We start from the raw sequence: 15,971 nt of genomic DNA on the forward strand, positions 1-15,971 counted from the left end.
CTCTATTGTTAAGTGTTTGTCCTCTTGGTATCAGGGAGAACAGACAAGAAGATGCCATCACAGAGGAATGGTGGAAAAAAGTTGAGATAAGGAATTAGAAGACCTGGCTTTGAATTTTGGTTCCACCTTAATACTTAATAGTTTCAAGCCTTTAACTTTGTTGACAATCTTTGATAAAATAGGCTCAAAATATGAGTCTCAAGGGGGTGTTGTGAGAATCAGCCAGGATGGCTGGAAAACACCAACTTTGCCTGGCACCTCTGTTAGTCCACATTATATTATTCATTCCTTCATTCTTCAGTACAAGATGATGTTGCTCTTAGCAGGACCTGGGGTTGGCTGCACTCCTGGGCATGGGGACAAACTCCTCTCTCTGGTAACATCAAACATTCTCTTTTAGAAAGGAGTCATTTTCAGGTCTTTGGGTGGAGTTCTAGTTAATGTGCCCAAGAATAGGAACCCATCCCAGCCCTTGTACTGGCCAGAAAGATCCAAGACAAAAGTGAGGATCATCTCTCCTAGCCAGTTTTGAAAAACATGAAACTCCCTCACTCTTCTTCAGGTATTTATATGTTTTCTGCAATTTTGCTTAATATGGAGAACTTGCTTTTTCATAGCCCGAAGGACATAGATACACTCCTCTCAATTCTATTTTACAGCTAACCTGATCATATAAAAGGGATTCAGGGTATCCTGATATATTGCAAATCTCAGCAGAAAATCAGAAGAGAAAAAATAATCAAGTGTATGAGGCAGATAGAAAATGTATATGTATTATTTTTAGTCTTGAGTGAAATGGAAAGGAAAAAAAATCAACTGGAAGAAAAGAGGAAGAAAATCACTGAGAGAAGTTCTGATTACAAAATAAGACTTAGGTAGCAGATTTTATAAACTTACAGGCTGAGCCAAATGAATATTCATTCGTGCAGCACATAATGCAACAGCAGTGAGAGCAAGGAAGGTACAGGCCACCAATAAATGAGGCATTAATAAAACATTAAAAGCCTCTTCCCATTGGATAGTCAGGACAAGATGTGCTGAAGCATAAAGATGTGCAATTTAATAAATAGTATGGCTAAACAAGTGGATAGAAAAAACACTCATATCCATGTAAATCATGCTGAAGATATCGTTAAAAGATTTTATGAAATGCCTTAGTGAAAAATATGCTGATCTGCTCACAGATGTTGTTGGGCAATTTTGTACACATTTAGGGTTTTAAATTAGTTTTCCTCTTCTAAGTCATTCACTTCGTTGTTAAAAAAGGGCTGAGGAAGAAATGCTCAGGAAAAAAAGGGGGGGAGGAGGAAGGGAGGACGGGGGGGAAGGGAAACTAAAAAAAAAATTGGGAATTCCCTTCTATTTGAGATAACAAAAGAAAAGGATCTAGGTATCACAGTGAACCTCACACACAAAAAATTAAGGCAGCATTATGGTATACTTAGATAAAAGGTAAGTGTATTTGTTGCCACGGTTAAAAACAAGAATACAGTGTGTTTTAGAAAGAGTACTGGACAGGGATTAGGAGTTTCTAGAAATGACTGCCATGTACATTGTGTTCACAAGGATTCTGTGGTTCTGTTCAGGCTCAGTGGGAGGTAGTGCAGGACTGATTTCTGCCAGAGATTACTGGTGCATATTAGATAAACCAGTAAGTTAGTTCATATTGCTATGAAGAAACTCTGGGAATCTGCATATTTTTCCTAATTTATTTAAGCCTAAATTTTCTCATCTATAAAAGGAGAATAAACAAAATGATTCTTCTTCCATGAGACTCAGAGGGAACCTGGGAGCATAGCTGAACTGGGACAGGATGGCCACTGTAATAGCTGAGTTCTGTGAGGAAGAGAAGTATCCAGAACGAGGGGCAAATCAAGTCTATCTACTTGAAAAGGCTACATTCGGGCTCTACAAAAGCCAACATAAACACCATGTCTGAGGAACAAAAGCTAGAATTAAAGTTTGAATCTCAGAGTCAAAAATTCCAACTCAAGACTAAGTTCAGAGTAATACAATTTGAGGAAAAAATAAAAAGGAGGATTTCTTATTGAGGCAAAATTCCAGTGGCATCATAATTTTCTCTCTCCTTTAAATCTCCTCCTAAAAATGGATAGAAAAATGAAGCAAGCAAAAGAAAATCCACGGACCACATCTTCAGTAAGACTAAGTGACAAGATCTCCCGCAAGACCTAAAGTATGTATAAGTAGGACAGACCATCTGCCAACAAGAAGGCCTTCGCAGGTCCCACATGAGATATGCAGCTTGTGGAGGGGAAAGAAGAGCACAACAATGGACCCCCAACTTGTGTGGAAACCTCTACAAGTGGGTATGAAAACAACTGGCAAAATGGGAGTAGTCTCTACAGAAATATAACAGAAAATTCTCAAAGTTCCTGGGTGAGCTCATAGTTTATACTCTAAGAGTATAGATGACAGAGGATAGAATTGATGAATGTGAAGATAGATTGATAGGACTCTCCCAACCTAAACAACGGAGAGAAAAGTGACTCAGAAGACTGGATAGAGCCCTACATAATTATTATGAATAATAGAAGGTCTGGCATAGTTACCACTGGAATCCCCAAAAAAGACAAGAAAGAAAGTGGAACTAAGAGAATACTCAAAGAAATAATCAGTGCACATTTGTGAAAGATGCAAACTTGCAGATTCAAGAAACATAATGAACCTCAAATAAATTAAACCCAAAGAAAATGAAATCAAGACATAGTGTATTAGTGTTCTATAGCTGTCATAACAAATTACCACAAATTAAAAACATAACAAGTTTATTACCTTATAGTTCTGTAAGTCAGAGATCCAATATAAAGTTCATCAGACTAAAATCAGGTTGCTAGCAATGCTACATTTCTTTCTGGAGGCTCTGAGGGAGAATGTGTTTCTTTGCCTTTTCCAGATTCTAGAGGCTGCCCATATTTCTTGTCTCCATCTTCAAAGCCAGCAGTGTCACATTTCTCTATGCCTTCTTCAGCTGTCACATTGCTCTCTGACTATAGCTGGGAAAATTTGGTTGTACTCACCCAGATAAACCAGGATACTCTTCCCATTTCAGAGACTTTAACCTAATAAATACATCTACAATGTCCCTTTGCCATGTAGGGTAATATATTCACAGGTAATAGGCATTAGAGCCTGGATGTCTTTGGGGCTGTTATTTTGCCTACCACACACATCATAATGAAACTTCTGAAAACCAAAAGCAAAGAAAAAAATCTTGAAAGCAGAGATAAATGAAGCACTTCCTATTGGGGAGCACCAATTAAAATGACAGTGGGTCTCATCTGCCACCATGGAGACAAGAAAGTGGCACATATTTTTTAAGTGATGAAAGAAAAAAAAATTCAACTGCAAGTTCAATATCACCAGTGAGATATTCCTGAAGAATAAAGGGGAAATAAAGACCTCAGACAAATGACAACAAAAGGAATTTGTCACTAGCTGATCTACCATCCAAGAACAGAAAATGGCAGAATGTATGAAAAAAAGATTAACTATATGCTATTTAAAAGAAACTCACTTCAAATTCAATGACATTAGGCAGGTTGACAGTAAAAGGATGTAAAAATATATCCCATGGAAACGTCAATTCAAAAATAAAAAATGTAATAAGATTATTAAAAAATATGTATAGTGATATCTCCTATTTCATTTATTAAAATGATTAAAATTTACTTATTTTTAATTTAGAATTTTAATTTTTTAGACAGTGGACTTTAGTAATATGTGATAAAGTAGACTTGGAGCAAAGAAAATTCCTAGATACAAAGAGAGGCATTGCATAACGATAAAAGAATCAATTCACCAAAAGACATAATTATCCTAAGTGTGTATCAACCAAACCACAGAGCCTTAGAAGAAATGAGACAAAAACTTATTGAGCTAAAAAAAAAAAGAAAAGAAAAGAAAAGAAACTGACAAATCCACAGTTATAGTTGGGAACTTCAACATCCTCCTTCAGCAACTGATAGAACAACCAGACTAAAAATGAGGAGGGATATAGAAAATCTGAACAACACAATCAACCAATGAATCTAATGATATACATAATTGCATACTCTGTCCAATAACAGCAGAATGCACATTTTCCTCATCAAAACCCCATGAACATTCATAAAGATAGACCATAACCTGGGTCATAAAACAAATTTCAACAAACTTAAAATAAATTGCATCATAAAGAGTATATTTTCTGACCATAATAGAATCAAGCTACAAATTAGAAACAGAAAGACAACAGAAAAAGTTACAAACATGAGGAAATTAAACAATACACTTCTAAATAATCCATAGGTCAAAGAGAAAGTCTCAAAGAAAATTTAAAATAAATACACAGAACTGAATATAAATTAAAATACATATCAAAATATGTGGGATACATTGCAAACAGTTCTTTTTTTAAAGCTTTTATTTATTTATTTGACAGAGAGAAAGCACAAGTAAGCAGAGTGGCAGGCAGAGGGAGAGGGAGAAGCAGGCTCCCCACTGAGCAAGGAGCCCGATGTGGGGCTCGATCCAAGGACCCCAGGACCCCAGGATCATGACCTGAGCCAAAAGCAGACGCTTAACTGACTGAACCACTCAGGCACCCTGAAAACAGTTCTGAGAGGAAATTTCATAGTACTAAATGGTTACACTAGGAAAGAGCAAAGGTCTCAAATTAGTTATTTGAGTTATCTCAAAAAAAAAAAAAACACAAAAGAAAGAAAAGAAAAATAACTCCAGAAAAAGTATAAGAAAGGCAAAAATAAAGATCAAAGCAGAAGATGATGAAATTAAAAATAGGAAAACAAGAGAAAAATAAATGAAACAAAAAATGTTTATTTGAAAAAACTCATTAATAAAGCTCTAGCAAGATCAACAACAATAAAAAGAAAGAGGGCACACATCAGAAATTAAATAGGGACCATCACTACAGATCCTACAGCCATTAAACAGTTCAGAAGAGGGTGACATGAGGGGAAATATAGTAAGGACCTTCAAATATTATCTTCTCCATAAAAGCAATAAGAAAACTGGCAAAAACATTTTAGAATCAACTTTTTTTTGGGAACTTTGGCAAAGTTTTGCAGCAATCCAGGATGTATTTAAGATAAATGTTGGAATCTCAGTAAGAACAGTGAGCTCTTTGGTGTTTTAACTTGATCTACTCTCCTCCCCTCTTTTTTTCTTTTTTTTAAAGATTTTATCTATTTATTTGAGAGAGAGAGAGAGAGAGAGATTGCCCAAGCAGAGGGAGGGGGAGAAGCAGGCTCTCCACTGAGCTTGGGGCTTGATCCCAGGATCCCCAGATCATGACCCAAGCCAAAGGCAGATGCCTAACTGACTGAGCCACTCAGGTGTCCCTACTCCCCTCCCCTCTTGCCAGCCCCAGAGTAACCCTGGAAAGCAAGAGCCCACAATCATGGTGAAACTCAGCACCTGCCAGCCATTGAAGAAGGCAGAAGGGTTGGAATTCCTTTAAAGACTTATTCACAGGGAATTGTCATTATTTGATGAGTCTGATGGTTCTCTAGAAGATCCTACTTGCAAAGTTATCTTTATTTGACATGATTTGTAGCTCCCAGTACAGAAAATCCTGTCCTCTATGGGCAGTTGTAGAAAATATTTAGAAGCAATTGTTCAACTTTACAGCTGCCTGAGGAGGTGAGTAGTATTTGGAGAAAACAGACTAACCATAAAGCCTAAGAGTAAAAGCTGGTGAATGAGATATCCATAAGGCTTTTTAAAAGCTCCTATATATTCCTGGGAATTGAAAAGGCTACACATAGGCACAAGGCTGTGCACATGCCCAGGGCTGTGCATATACTCAGTGTCTTGTTCTGGTCAGGCTGCTATAACAAAATACCACTGACTGGGCAGCATACAAATGAAAGAAATTTATCGGTCCCATTTCTAGAGGCTGGAAAATCTAAGAACAAGGTGCCAACATGATTACCTTCTGGTGAGGGCCCTCTTCCTGGTTTGTAATTGGCATTTTCTAGGTGTGTCCTTATATAGTGGAAGGGCAAGGGATCTCTCTGGAACCTCTTTTACAAGGTACTAGTTCCATTCATGATGGTTTCACCTTCCTGACTCCTAATGACCCCACCTAGTAATACCATCGCATTGGACATTGAAATTTCAACACATGAATTTGGGTTGGGGGTGTATAAACATTCAGACCATACCACCCAGGAAAGACCCAAGAAGGCCGTAAACTCTCACCCTCACTGAACTTGAGGTTCTGTGAAAAGGGGAAGGGAAAGCTAAGGCAGAGTTGTCAGTTGCCTATGGAAGTGCTGAAAGTATGCCCTAACACACAAAGAGCACCTCAGAGAAGATTGGAAGACTCACCGGTTCTAGGCATTTAATGAAATTTCTGTCTAATTAATCACTAAGCTAACCAAGCAGAGACTTCAGCGACCACACATGACAGAGTAGTCTCTACAGAATTATTTCAGAAAAGTTATTGAACAAACAAATGACAATAACAACAAAAACCCTGGGGAGGGAAGAGAACCTGATTTCCAAAATTGCCACATTATGTACTCTAAAATGTCCAGTTGTCAACAAAAAATTGTAAGACATGCATAGAAATATGAAAGTAAGGCCCATGCCTAGGGGAAAATAAAGCAATCACTAGAAAACGTCCTTGAGGAATCCCAGATGTTGGATTACTAGACAAAGATTAGTTGTTTTAAATATATCCAAAGAATTAAAGGAGGGCGCCTGGGTGGCTCAGTTGGTTAAGCAACTGCCTTCGGCTCAGGTCATGATCCTGGAGTCCCGGGATTGAGTCCCATGTCAGGCTCCCTGCTCAGCAGGGAGTCTGCTTCTCCCTCTGACCCTCCCTCCTCTCATGCTCTCTCTATCTCATTCTCTCTCTCAAATAAATAAATAAAATCTTTAAAAAAAAAAAAACCTAAAGGAAAGTATGAGAACAATGCTTCACCAGAGAATATAAAAAATTGTTCTTTTCACAAAAACAAACGCATACTTTTCAAACATACAACGAATATTCACAGAAATTCACAGAGGAAATCTCATCAAAAATTTCAAAATTTTTGTCCTACGGTCCAGATTCATCAGACATAGTATGATGACATTGGGAATCATTGAAAGTACTGAACAAGCAAACAAAATATGAAATTCTAGTAATTGTACAGAGTTATGTTAAAAGGTAATTTAAAAACTCAATCTATAATAATAATAATACTTTCAACTCAAAAACTGTACTAAGAGAAAAAAAATTAGAGCCTTAAGATTGAAAAATTGATAAATTTCTCTCAAAAGATGGAGGGAAAACCCGAGGGTGAGTTTAAAAAAGTAAACTGAAGTAATCATAAAGGAAAAGCAAAATATTGATATAACAGACAATAAAATAAATGAGTGGAGCTGAGGAATACAAATCAAAAACAGATTATTTGAGAAGACCAATATATCCAACAAATATTTAAAAGTATAATCAAGAAAAACAGAAAGAAGATAGTAATGAAGAACAAAAGGAATTAAAGGAGGCTTACCTACAGCTACAGAAAAGAATTTTAAATTAGAAATTGATATTATTTTACTTCATTAAGTTTAAAAGTTAGATGAAATATATATATGATTATAGAGATTATCAAAGTTGGCCAAAAGTAAAGTGAAAAATTTGTACAGACCAATAACCATAAGAAAAAAATGAAATAAAATTCAAAATACTATTCTCCCTGCCGAAGGTTTAAGGTACATTTAGTGGTTTAGGTGTAGTTCCTGAAATCTCTGGGGAACAAATATCTTATACAAACTGTTCCAGAGCACAGAAAATAATGGGCAGCATTGCTCTATGCTCAGATGAGACAAAGAAAGATAATTATCTTTCTGACTCTTGATTTCAGCTCAGATTATGATCTCAGGGTCGTGAGACTGAGCTCTGCTTTGGGCTCCACGCTGGGCATGGAGCCTGCTTAAGATTCTCTCTCTCCCTCTCCTGCTGCCCCCACTCATGCTCTCTCCCTGGCATTGCTATTGTTCTATAAATATATAATTTTTTCTGTTTTTGCTAGGGAATTTTGTTTCCCCTTGACTGGGCTGTTTTCTTCCAAGTATCTGATGTTTCTTGATTGTGTGCTCATTCATCATTAGGTTTCCCTGTTTACATGTCAGTAGCTGCTATTCTTGTTTACAGTACCCTGCCTCCGGTATTTTAGAGGAATGAGGAAAACTTGCTCCCTAGGGAGTTGGGCAACAAGAAAGTTGGAAAGAAATAATGAAAGAAGTGGGAAGGAGGGTTAAATGCATGTGCTGTCAGCCCTCTTGATCCAATCTTTATGTCTATTCTAATTTCAACTACCTTAACTTTATCCTACTACAGACTTATGGTGCTGGCATTTATATATCCATCCCGAGATTACTTCCTATAAGGGGTTCAACTTCTCTCCAAAAATATATTTGCTTAAATTTACATTTTTCTCATTTACCCAAAGGACATTATTAGTTCATTTTAGAGTGTACATTCCCTGGAGATAGGCCCTATCCCTAGATTACAAGTTCTTTGTGGGTCTTATGTTGAGCATTCCAAAATGATTCCTATTTGAGGGTAACGATGACGAGGATAATGGGATGCTCTATTCAATGTGTCCTTCTGTTTCTGACAGGGTCACTGAGCTGACAGTATTTTGGAAAGCCTATTGGTGTCCATTTATCAATCTCAATGTGAAGAATACTTTCATTATAAATTCTATAGCTTTACTATTTACTAAAGTATCTAAGGTCTTCCTGATCTTATATATTTTTAGCCTGTATCACCTCTTAAACACTAAAACTTGAGGAAATGTCATTAGGTTTTATAGCATCACATCCCAGCATAGTAGCTGGTGTTATTATTCCTACTGGGAAAAACAAAACAAAACTAAGGAACACACAGCAGTGAAGTAATTAATCATATGCTAAGGCAGGGAAAGAAGCAAAATAAGATGTTTTGTATATGGAAACCCCTATACTACCCAATAGACTCTGATGCCAGCCCTTGATGAGCACTGAGTGTACTTGTTCCTTTTCACAATTATACCTACATTACAATTGTATTGAGAAAACACGCTGATGCCGAAATGAGTAGGACTCTCTATGCATTAAAGCTGAATGATGGATGAGGAGTTCCTATAGGATGGTGATGTGAAAGCTGGTCAACACAGTTAACATCTCCCATCACTGCATTTATATATTGGCCCTTGGCCGATGGTTTTTTTTTTTTTTTTTTTTAATCAGGCACAGACATTACAGGCTTCACAGAGTATAAAAATAAACTATGGGAAACATTGCAACCATCTGTGACACAGATGCACAGTGAGCAGGAGATGGTGTGGATTTAGAAAGTAACCATTGGTCATTCTTCAAGCTTGGAACTTGTTGCCAAAAGCAGAAACCAGCTCTCAGTATTAATGGAATTATTGGCTGAATGGTAATGAGGCTATTGATTGGACAAAAGCTCTGTGGCCTTTTTCTTCTTTGGAAACTCCCTGAGCATGCACAGCATTACAATGGACATTTCTCTCCACAAACCCTTTCCACAACGTCCTGGCAAATCTTCTTCACAAAGTAGTCCTCAAATACGTAACTCAGTTTCATATACCACCTAGCAATTGGTTTCCATTCTCCAGAATCATCTGGTAAAAAAGCAAGCAAGTAAGCTAAGAAGAAATTAAAGGCATAAAACAATCATACCTACCATGCATTGTCTTCATTCACAGCTCTTTCTGAAAGGGCCATGTACCCACTTCTTGGACTCACTCACTATATACCTCTCTGCTCTTTACTTATGGCATTAAAGGAGTATATCCCCCAGACCTCTCCAGGTGACTGCATTCACATGCAGGTTCCCACCTACATTTTTAAAGCCACCTTCCATTAATACTGGGAAGGCAAAATCAACAAGATGCTGTGGCTTCCGTGCACAGGAGACAATTATCTTAGGTGATATAGGTTGAAGGCTGTCAACGAAGTGTGTACATGATAACAGGGGAAGCAACAACCAGCCATTGCATGGAGCACACAGCTTTTAAAGAAGGAAAATCCCAGTGAGCACATGAAAGTGAAGCATACATTTCACATCTGTTTGCCAAGACTGGAAGCTGCCCGCTTATTGAAATGAACCTAAATTACACATAACTACAGCTATATGTGTATATGTGTATAGACAGACACACGCACATACAGACACACACACAGGAAGCTTTTACTGCATATCTTATTTTTACTGGTTGCTGGGCTCTTGTTAAGCAGGAAAGCCTTTCTATAGAATAATTATCTGCAAGTTTGAGCAGCTGTTGAATAGGAAAACTGCTCACAAATGCCACATGCCTAACCATCACTCGGTTTCAGTGAGCTGGGTTTTATAGATGTCAGTGAGTGTGCAACTGTTGACAGACATGGGGAAAGATTTCTTCTTTTGAAACTCACACCAAAGCCTTGAGGAGTGTCTCTTCAGGCAGACGCAGGTTGAGCCCTCTGCGGTGGACTGTCGATTTCTCCACTGCAGGTGAAGACCACCCTCCACAAACAGAGCAGCTACTCTGGGCCCACAGTCGGTCCCCATTCCTTTCAGAACAAGACATAGAGTTCGCTTGATTTGCTCCAACTATCACTGGGGCAAGTGTGAGTAAAATCACGGGGGAATCGTATGAAGACCAAAGCAAGGGGTTCCAAATTTAAAAGAACCACTACCACCGCATGCCCCCCACCAACAACTGAAAGCTTTAGCAGTTTTTACTAATAATTACCTCCTGAGAAGGGAAGCCTTCCACTGTTTGTTTCTAGAGCTTACCATTTAATGAAATAGACAAGATTTTTATTTCCAAGGCTCAGAGATTTTCGGCGATCCCTCTGTTGACTTGGTTTGATCTCCTATTCTCTACCTGCTCTTCAGCAGAGAAAAATATGTCTATGTACATCCTGGGCCTAATTTCTGTACAGTAGTGTTTTGTACTGTCATCACTGTAGCTAGGAAGAATATCTTAGGGAACTTCCCTGCTTACATTAAGGGAACCTAGGTTTAGCGGGGGGCGAGAGTAGGAAACAGCGCCCCCTGGAGGGAGATGGTGAAACAAAGCTGGCAGAGAAACTGCTTGTGAATGAGGGGTGGCCCTAAATCCCCCTTAACTTGTGCAGCTCCTGTTCCTTAATGTCCCCAACTGTAAAATAGGTATTCTCACATCAGTCTTCCTGTTCATCTTCTTATACTTGATAGGGTAATAATACCATGCAGATCAGAGGCCCTTGACATTTTCCTTCTAAGGAGCCACTTTCGATTTATCCAAAATTTTATGTGTTCCCATATTTGGCTATTTTTAAGATCAGTAAAAGATACCATCGATGGGAATGCCAAAATTGTGAAACATCAGGAAATTAATGAATCATGAGGTTTCGTGCATATATATTGGGGGAGGAGGAAACAGGTTGTCACTTCTTTCTGCTGTAGCAGATGGGAGGTCCTGGGGTTTCCCCTGACTTCCTGACCTAGACAGGGGTGACCACACCTTCCCATGGGGTGGTCCCTGGCCTGGAAGTCCACAGCTTTTGGTCACAATTGTCTAATATCTACTGACCTACTGGAGACTACAGAATACACCACCATTTTTCTTATTATCCTTCTACTTTCCAGATAATTTCTCAGAGCAATATGCTTATGGTTAATTCTTTAGTGTTATTCTCTCCATTTTACCTCTCCTCTTAGAATACCAATTACATTTCCTTTTTATATCCTTTAGCAGTTGCCCTTGAGTTTGCATATACATGAATAAATAACCTAAATCTGCCTTCAAACAGCACCATTCAGCTGCAGATGCAGTGCCTGGTCTACTGATGAGCCCTTCAAAGGCATTCTTAATTTGTTACATTGTTTTGGATTTCTAGCATTCTCTTTGGATTTTTCTTAAGAGTTTCCATCTCTCGGCTTACATTACCCATCTGTTCATTCATGATGTCTACTTCTTTCATTAGAGCCCTCAATGTATTAATCAGTTATTTTAAATTCCTTGTTTGATAATTCCAACATTTGTGTCTTATCTGAGTCTGGTGCTGATGTTCTTCAGATTGTGTCTTTTCCCTTGTCTTTTATCATGCCATGCAATTTTTTGTTAAACTCCAGCCATAATGTATCAGGTAACAGGAACTGAGGTAAAAGGTCTTTAGTGTGAGGATTTATGTTAATATGGCTAGGAGTTGGGCTGTGTTTAATATTTGTTGTAACTGTAGGTGCCAGAGGCTTCAGCTTCCTCCAGGGTCCCTGCTTGTGTCTTCTGCTGTTTTGGGGCTTCCCTAAGAACTCCTCCTCAGAGTCTGCACCTTGCTCTTTCAATTGTAACTCAATTATATTTGATTCCTGTTGATGTGGTGGCAAGGTGTAGGGGAAGGGAAGCATTCTATAATTTTAATGATTAAGTCTCAGTCTTTTACTGGGCCTGTGTCTCTGGGCTGTGACCCTCACAAGGGATTCTTGATATTATTATTTTACCCGTAGGGTGAGATAGGACAGCTTGAGGGGGCTGGAATTGGGTAAAAGCCCTTCTCTGCTGTGGGATAAGGCTCTGCTAGTCTCTTCCCCTAGAAAGTGGGCCTTTCTTATGGAGAATGTTTAGGGCATATCTCAAAATGGTTATCTTTCTCCTCCACCTGCCAGAGTCCCCAGGAGATATCTCTTGACTCTTTACCATAAGAAACTGGTGGGGTTCCTGGAGGTAAAACCCTTGAAACTCTGGAAAATCCCCTATAACTGTGGCCTCCAGGAGTTTCTCACTCTCAAGCTAGCCCACACTCAGCACCCAGTAATTTGTCAAAATTGCCATCTGAGTGATCCCACCAGTTTATGGCTCCAGTAGCTTCTACCCTAAGTAAGGGGATCTCACCTGTGAATCTCTGTATTCACCCTTCTCTACAGATTTCAGAACAGCAGTTTGTCTTGCAACCTCAATTCTCCGATGAGCACAAGAAAAGGTATCGATTTTCAGGGGTTTTTTTCTTTCAATTTTTGTTGTTGTTGTTGTTATAAGGATAGGAGTGGTAACTTCCACGCTCTTTACACACTGGATCTGAAACCAGAAGTCTAGTTGTATAATCCTGCACCAGTTAACGTCTCTGAATCCATTTCTCCCTTTATGACATGGAGATAATATTTTAGGCCAATTTCATTATTTACATTGAAATGCTTTATAAACAGTAAAGCACTATAGTTACATAGGGGTTATTACCAATTTGTCAACATCCCCCACAAATTTGTGGTGTTGTCACCAGGAAATATCTATTAAGCCAAGAATAACATTTCCTAGCTCCCTTGAAATTGCTTTGAAGAATTAAGTAGGAGACATGTGCCCAACTGGTCCATAATAATGTCCCCAGTGCTCCTCCATGCTCTTTACCCTTCTCCTAGAAGCAGAGGATAAGACCCTGGAAATGATGGAACCATATGATGGAAAAATCCCTGCCTACAAAGAATAGACTATTGGGTTGTCATGTGCGCAAGAAAATCATTTTATTGTCTTAAACCACTGAAATCTTGGTGTTTACTTGTTACAACAGCTAGTGTTATCCTAGCTAATAAAGAAATCGATACCTTGATATTGGGGCTAGTTACTTACATACACGACCTACTAGTTAGGTGTTGAGTGGCGCAGACACACAAAAAAGATACTGTAGCCTAGAAGGATTGAGACTCAGGTCATGCTGTGGTACAATATTGAGTGAAACTGTCACCTGATATAAGGATGACAAAGAGAAAAGACTGCTTTGTTACAAAAATTGAGTGTTTAAAGATTCCAGACAATAGGAAATAAGATTGTAAAAGACCTGAAGCAAAGCCCCATTAAGATTTGTCAAGTAAACAAGGACTCAGCCTGCGGAAAAGATTATGGATGTGATATTCTCATCCAAGCCTTGTTTAAGATGGCTTTAGGATAACTACTATTGTCAGGGAGACTGGCTTGGCGGCAGGGAAGCTAAACTAGAATTCCTGCTCCCTACACATTCCCTGATCCTCCCCATGTACCTGCCACTTCCAACAGAAACCTTCCCCACTTACCAGGGGGCCTGTGCAGCCCTGTTCCAGCACTTCCCATGCCTCTCCTCTCTTGTGAGCTTGCTGTTCCAGGTTCAGGTCTGGAACCCCACAACTCTGGTGGCAAGGCTCGGAAAGTGTACCTTGAACAACTTGAATTTCATCCAATGGGTGGCAAGGCTTGTTTCCTCTCACACAGCCGCCGTTTTGATTATGCCCCTCTCCTAATCCAGGTTTCTGCTGTTTCCTACTTCTGCAAATTCCAGAACAGGCCATGCTGGGGTTTAGAGGAGGGAAGCAGGGCAAGGGGAGGGGGTAGGGTGAAGGGTTGAGTGTGGGGGCTGGGAAATCAATATCCCTGAGAACCTCTGGGACCCCTCCCTGGCCAGAGGCTCTTCCCCACCACGGACCCCTGAGTTGGAGGCTGAGTACCTGCATGTGGTGATCTGCCGCATCTCTGTGTATGGTTAGCCACTATGAAAATCAAAGTTCATCTTGGCTCTAAACACTTCACTGTAATGGTTTTCAGGGCTAAGACCAATAAAACTAAAATGTGTGAGGACAGAAATCCAGTAAGAGAAAGCAATTTAAGATACAAGCCTATTAAGTCAACCTCTGATCATTAAACTTTTAAATTTAGGGATTGCCCTCCCTATCTTAAGGCCACTCCTGGGAGGCAGAGTGGCTTCTTGTTCCTTAAATCCAGGCTTAATGTTACTTATGAGTTCTCACCTAGACATTTCCCAGGGGCTGCCCTCTGGTGGCCCATCTCTTCCTTACCTGGAGGCAAAGGCTGTGCTCCTGGGCAGAGGGTGGCACCTCTCTGGCCTGGTCCCGCCCCAGCCCCAGCAGTGGCGGGGTAGGGGTGTGGGGGGCAGTGAAGGCCCCCGCTGATTGGGACTGTCGGGAGAGGGAGGTCCTGGGTGCTGGGTGCTGCCAGTAAGGACACCAGGAAGGACGCAGCCAGGTTTGCTCCAGGTTGCTTCCGTAAAGCTCCCCCTGAGGAGCAGAGTGTGGTAAAAAAACTTCTTCACGAGACAGAGGCATGGACACCTGCTCACGCCCAGAAGGGAGGCAGTGGGTTCTGGAGGTGGAAGGAAGTCAGATGACCTCGGTAGGAGGTAAGGGGCCGCATGATTCCAGGGGGCCGCCATGCAGGGTCAGGAGCCCTGGTGGGTAGGGATGGCTGTGGGAACACAGGTTTTGGACACACTGCGGAATGCCCAGATGTTGTGGTGGCAGTCTCCACTCATTTGGCAAAATGTTAGGAAAACGAACCAAATGCTAGAGAAAAATGACCTAAATCTAAATGCCAGAAGCAGTGGGCGGGGAGGGTGGGGGCTGGCACCCCAGTGTCCAATCTTTTGTTTCTGAAAGTGTTATCTTTTTAAATTAGGACTAACTTTAAGGCCTTAAATTCACATACATTATTCAGACTATTACGTTTCAAATAGAGAAGAGGTAATCAGCTAGGTAGGAAATGATTTTAACAAGACTTTGCTAAAACTTTATAGAAAAATAACTCGTTACATCCTTTGTGTGTCAGCTGAGGATGAAAGGCTACCACACTGGCCGCCCTTCGTCATCGCTGCCAACCATCACATTTGAGCCTTGCTTCGCCTCTGCAGTCCTGGCACCAGCAGCCAGCTAAGCAGGCCTGGGCCGCCCCTCCCTGTCGCCGGGCCTCGGGGGGCCATGCGTGGCCACAGAGCACCTTCCCTGTAACTGCAGCACATGGCAGGTTTGGCACATATTTTTTATTTTCTTTTACTTTCACATTTACAAACTCAGGGAGCCATTTGGAGAATGGGGCGGTTGAGGCTGCTTAGAAGAAAAGCTGGGCTCGTGGGCACCGCGCAGTCGGGCACTTCGGACTTCTCACTGGGAAACCTGGCCTATATCTCAAGAGCCCTCACTGTCAGGCGACAACTGAAATAGTAGCTGTGGC

The sequence above is a fragment of the Eumetopias jubatus genome, unplaced genomic scaffold (assembly GCF_037043125.1).
Source record: "Eumetopias jubatus isolate StellerSeaLion01/CBP00866 unplaced genomic scaffold, mEumJub1_p1.0 scaffold_9, whole genome shotgun sequence".
NCBI classification, from domain to species: domain Eukaryota; kingdom Metazoa; phylum Chordata; class Mammalia; order Carnivora; family Otariidae; genus Eumetopias; species Eumetopias jubatus.